Source organism: Coccinella septempunctata, chromosome 4 (genome assembly GCF_907165205.1).
Source record: "Coccinella septempunctata chromosome 4, icCocSept1.1, whole genome shotgun sequence".
Taxonomy (NCBI): domain Eukaryota; kingdom Metazoa; phylum Arthropoda; class Insecta; order Coleoptera; family Coccinellidae; genus Coccinella; species Coccinella septempunctata.
Window position 1 is genome coordinate 39,682,145 of NC_058192.1, and position 5,842 is coordinate 39,687,986.

The 5,842-nt window shown below is 32.7% G+C and overlaps 1 long non-coding RNA gene across 1 annotated transcript; it reads right to left on the reverse strand.

The window, feature by feature from the left end:
• Positions 1-946: 946 nt before the first annotated feature.
• On the reverse strand, positions 947-3,044 carry LOC123311549. The gene is made up of 3 exons (XR_006537496.1): positions 2,979-3,044; positions 2,511-2,621; positions 947-1,076 (listed from the first exon to the last, which is right to left on the reverse strand). It is a non-coding gene; the product is annotated as an uncharacterized LOC123311549 (long non-coding RNA).
• Between the last annotated feature and the right edge of the window lie 2,798 nt (positions 3,045-5,842).

Consider the following 5,842-nt stretch of genomic DNA (forward strand, 5'->3'; position numbering starts at 1 on the left):
TTGTGAGTTGTGAATTCTCATTCAAATTCGTGATCAAGCTTGCTACACGAAGTTGTGGACTCGATGATGTGGTTCCGCTAATAATCCATCCGAAGTGAGTGTTTTGTGCCACTAGTCCATCCTCTGTTGCCTTGAATCCCGACTTCATATACTTGGGGAAGTAGTCAATTCCAAGTAGAACGTCGATTGGACCTGGTACATCCCACATAGCATGGGATATTTGTCGAATATTTATGAAATATTTGTACGCAAGGTTTTGAATATTTAAGAAATCTTTCGTTGAAATATTCATGAAATAAAGTTATGTCCGACTTTTTCTCACATTGAAATATTTCATGAAATATTTCATATAGATTTTTGAAATATTTTCTACAACATTATGTGAAATCTCTTCTAAAGATCATAGTAATATCACATGGAATATTTACGCAAGATTTCTTCTAATTGAAGAAAATGTTTCCTGAAATCTTCAGAAGAGGTTTTCGAAATCTCCCAACGAGGGGGTCTGAAATGTTACGAAATATATTTCTGCGATGTTTGTGTAAAGTTGCTGGAATCTTTCTTGAAATATTTTTGGGAGATTTATATGCAATAATAGGAAATATTTCCATAAAAATTTAGGAAATGTTTTGAATTATATTCAGCGTTATCTGACTTTAAATATTTCTGCAATATGCAAAAAAATATCTTGCGAAGTCTCTGAACAATATTTCGCCAGGGTAGCTGAATAACTTCATAAAATACATGTTCCTGAAGAATTGAGCAAGACTTTGAACATATATCTTCAAAGTAATACCAAATTTTGAGGATGTGTATTTCATAAAGTCCCTTGCTAAATATTGTTCAAAGATCTCGCAAGATATTTTTTGAGGAACATTATATTTATATGTATAAGGTTTTCCTGAAAAAGTATAACAAGGTTGTATTTGTATTGAATAGATCAAAATCAGTTAAAAAAATTTATTCATTTTTCATTAACTACATTAAAATATGTATCAATATACACGAATTCTTTATCTTCGTCATCAGGATCTGCAGATAATTGAAACGGATATTGTCGTTGGCTACTGGCAATCCTGGAATAAATATATTTTTATGATTTTTCAGAAACAGAAAGTTCCATTTTTTGTGAATTTAGGGTCATGAAAGTTCTTCTATGAATAATTGGGGTAATTATGGCAAAATTGGAGGAAAAGTAATTAATATGTACTTTTCAGAAAATTAATTGAGCAGCAGTAAATACGGGGTCTTTATTAAAGATTGTTGCATAGCATTTGGCTTCGAATGATGCTCCTTACTAAAGGGTTTTGAACTGAATAACATCATAGAATTTCGAAATTGACGCCAACTGGTGTAAAAATTATTTATAAACAACCTGTCAGTACTAGATGATACTACATTGGTGGTATGGAATATTTATAGTACTGAAAAGATACACTATACTGGAATATGTTTTCTTCAACTTGTCAAATTCCTGATCGGTGTGATTTTGGTATTAGAACAAATAGATGTTAACAGAAGATTTTATAGTGCAAGTGTGTAACTTTGAACAAATTCAGTAAATCGAAGGCAGTTTTTGTTGTTGTAAATATGCCAGAACAGAGCGATCGGTAGTTTAAGTTGCGCTATTTTTCATTCAGAAAAATGTTTTAGAGCGTGGCCTTAATTTCAGACATGACGTCAGTGATGATTTTTTCAAAGGACAATTCTAATTTTTTTATGATTACTCTTATGTTACACACACGCACACAAATATAAAGTTTTTATTTCATATTCTTTTGTTCGATTTTTCAACAAACGTTGTGACCCACAGAACGACAAACTAATGAATATCCTCGTTAATCTTCGCTGCTACTCTCAACTTTTTATTTGACAGAAAACGATTATCAAGAACCTCGTTCATTCAATTTTTGAAATAACCTAGTTATTTCTTCGAGTTGAATCAGATTCCCTAGTTTTCGAATTAGTCGATGTTTGTTGAATATCTTTCCAATGACAAGAAATAAGACTTTAATATTTGGTACATACTTAAGTGTAACATTCAGAAATGGAGAGGATAACAACTATGTGAAAAATGTACATTGATTTCGGAAATCAAGATGATTTCGGTCTTCAAAAGTACATCGATTTCGAAAGTGGTTACCTCCTCGGAAAAAATTGAAAAAATTTCGATAAATGTATCAAATTACAGTATAATATTCCTTCACTCAAGAAAGCTCCATTTGAAAATACTAATCAACCTGTGCTAGTATATTTAAATTAAAACTGCCTTTTTCACAGAATTTGTTTGAAGTTAAATTCTCACACTCTATAAAGTGAAGTCATTATTTACAAAACAGTAAAAGCCCTAAAAAAATTCACTTCACGAGAACAATTTTACAGCAGATTCTATTTCGACAGCAACTCGCACAGCAAGTAGTCTTGAAAAGAAACACAAAATTCATTCTATTCTGAGGGTGAACTGAAGAAAAGCAAAAAATCTCAGGATATGAAAAAATTATAAAACTCACTTTTTATTCCGTCCACCATCTGAAGTCATCAAACCATATCCGTATGGGTAACACTTTGTATTATTTCGGCATCTGTCACTTCTTCATATTTTGTCCTTTCACCAAAAGCCACTGCAAAACATTCACAGTATGAAGTATGATACAACTTTAATCAAATGATATAATTTGCATAAATAGGTAAACAAATAATAAAAATACGAGTAGAAATCCATAAAACATGGAATTCATTACCTCCCAATCACATGTTAAAATAGATATATTATAAAAAGAATAAAGATTAATTCGAAAATTCCTCTCGTTCAACCTGGTTGTGGTAAGGTAAGACCTAGGGTGAAACAGTTGAATTGCGATGAAAAATAATAAAAATCAACATATACAAATATTTCGGTGACATTATGGCACAAATGGATAGATTTAATAACACGTGTAAGTAGATGGAAAACGTTAAAGAGGAAATAAGTTACTTACCAAGAATCAAGTGGTAATCAAACTGGAATTTATTTCGTTCCATATCAATACACACGTTAGTCTCACACAAACACACAAAACGATCGGGACAACGCGCAAACGACAAAATCAAAATGGCACCAATGAATGCTTCCTTGTTCGGCTTGCGCTTCTTCGAATGAAACCCAAATCTCACGATTCTCACGTACTGCCGTTTCTCCGGTTTCTCGTTTCTGCAGCTGCTCAGCTGGCTAGAGTGGCTAGTGATCAGCGTTGCCAGTTCCAGAAATTTTATTCCCCAGTATACGGTATCCAGAGTAAAGTAAATTTTTACTATGTTGAATTACCTAGATTGATTAGATGGATTTTTATTTTTATCAAGCCTTGAGAAGAACGGATAGAGAATATCGACTTCTGAAAGTAGTACTTGTTAAGTTCATTTGTATCCAAGGAATAAAATAAATAAATTCAGTTCCTAAAGACAATATGATTAAAAATAATTCATCTACTTCACAAATTATTTATTACTTATAATGATTGAATGCCGATTATACAGTTACAGATAAAAGCTTAATCCAACGTTGAACCCAATTCAAAATTCAACTGACTGCCACTGACAATGACAAAATAGAACTGAACTGTCCAAAATTACAATGGATTCAACTTTGAACTCGATTTGAACCTGAACTGTAAAGTATAAAACCGTGGCTTAGAGTAATTGAAGATAGTGTAATATATGAAATAAAAGAGATTTCTGGACATCGGAAAATAAATCTTAGGAAAATTTCTCCAACCTGGCATCGCTGCTGATTTTATCGCGGGGGACTGGGAATGCCGCGTCGACGCACACTAGTCTAGTCGAGAGAAGAGCGCGTTATTTGAAAGTTAACTAGGATACGACGAAAATTTAAAGCTGCATTTAATATACATAAAGGGGTAGTAGGTGAATGTAATTGAGTATCTCCGAAGTAATTCAAGGGATAAAATGAAATAAAAATTAATGCTACTCTATGCAATGTAGTTTCAATAGAATATCTATAGACAAAATTATAAATTGTTGAAGAAACAAGGTATAGACTATACAGTCAAATTTATTCATACAGATAGATATTTTGTTGTTGTTATTTGCTGTTTCGACGTACTATAATGACTACCTAGTGCGAAAAGAATAATAGCATATAAACAATTTTTTCTTCTCACATTAAAAAGAAGTAACTTTTGACAAGAGGGATGCTAACGACAAAACATTAAATAAAAGGTCAGTAGAATATTTCACGGATATAACCCGAAATATTCCGCACAAAAATCCGGAGATGTGTTGAAATATTCCTGCAGTATTTCTTATATATTTATTCAAATATATGAATTCTTATATGAAAACGTTTCGGTGAAATTAAAATATCATTATCTTTCAAAATCATTCCTGAAATATTAACAATTTATTTGGGCTTCCACTTCATCTTTCAGAAATATTGCAAAGAAATATTCTGGAGCGATTTCTGAAATATTTATTGTAGCATTACTTGAAACGTTAATGAAATGTTCAGTTGCATTATAGGTAAAGAGCATTCAGTAAGATTTCGGGAATGAAAATTGATATAATTTTTACATTTTCAGCTTTTCATCGAAAATATTCCACTGAAATATTAGAATATTACTTTAAGGTTTTTTTCAATGTATTATGTAGACGAATTAGAAATATTTAGTTTGTATTCCTGCAAATCTTTTTTGAAATATTTAAGAAATATTTTTCACAAATATTCTGATTCCTATGGATATTTATTTTCCTGAAATATTGCGAAATCTGTCATAAAAATTTCGTAGAATATTTCATGAAACATTAATGAATCTTATGAAGTCATATTTCATGAAACATTTATTACATATCATGGAAATATTCTGCCAATCTTGCGAAAATTTTCTTGCCGTAAATATTCTCGAAACCTTTCATAAATATTTCAATGAAATCTTTCTCGAGAATATTTTGAAATTTTTCACTGCAATATTCCATGCTATGTGGGATGGAATAATGGATCTGCGAGTTGTGTATTATCCCAGTTGATTTTGGTATAAAGGTGAGTGGATGGCATATTATTTGTAACTTTGCCTATTACATTGAGCTCAGCGTCTATCGCAAATTCACTGTCGAAGTTGGGTGTAATGTTCGTATTTATTTTCCACCTGGATTCCGTAGCAGTATTTCCTAGGCCGGTTATTTCGGCGTTTTGTTTGATTTTTTGTTTTCCCAATGCTTGAGCTGCGGCTGTTGTGATGAAAGAGGCTTGTGATCCTGGGTCAATCAGGGCTCTTAGAGTTATTTTTTCATCGTATTTGTTGGTGGCTCTGATGAGGGCGGTTGCTAGCACTGAGGTCTTTGATTCTTGAAGGTTGTTCTTTGCGTGTCCCAGATGTAAATTGACCCTTTCTTGAGTGGGATTGGAAGGATGTTGCGTTTTTGTATCATCACTTCGCTTTTCTCGATGGAGCATTGTATGATGGCGACCGTTGCATTTTTGGCATCTGGAACGACAGTGACAGATTTGTTTGAAGTGGTGACTCAGGCAGTTCCTGCATAGTTGTTTCTGATTGATGTGTGCTTCTCTTTCAGCTACGCTAAGATTTTTGAATTTTTCACATCTGTAGATTTCGTGGAGATTGTTGCATATGCTGCACTTTGTTGTTTTCTGGAGGTGACTGTTTATTTTCTGGTGTTCATCGTACTTTCTTTCTGGTTTTTTTGTATTCGTTCTGACGACTTCAAGTGTTTGGAAACGTTGAGCTAGGAAGCTGATGAGGTCATCCAGGTGCTGAATATCTCGTGGCTTGTTTACACTTTGCTCGTAGAGATTTGCTGTAGTTGAATCCAGTTTTCTTAGCATGATATA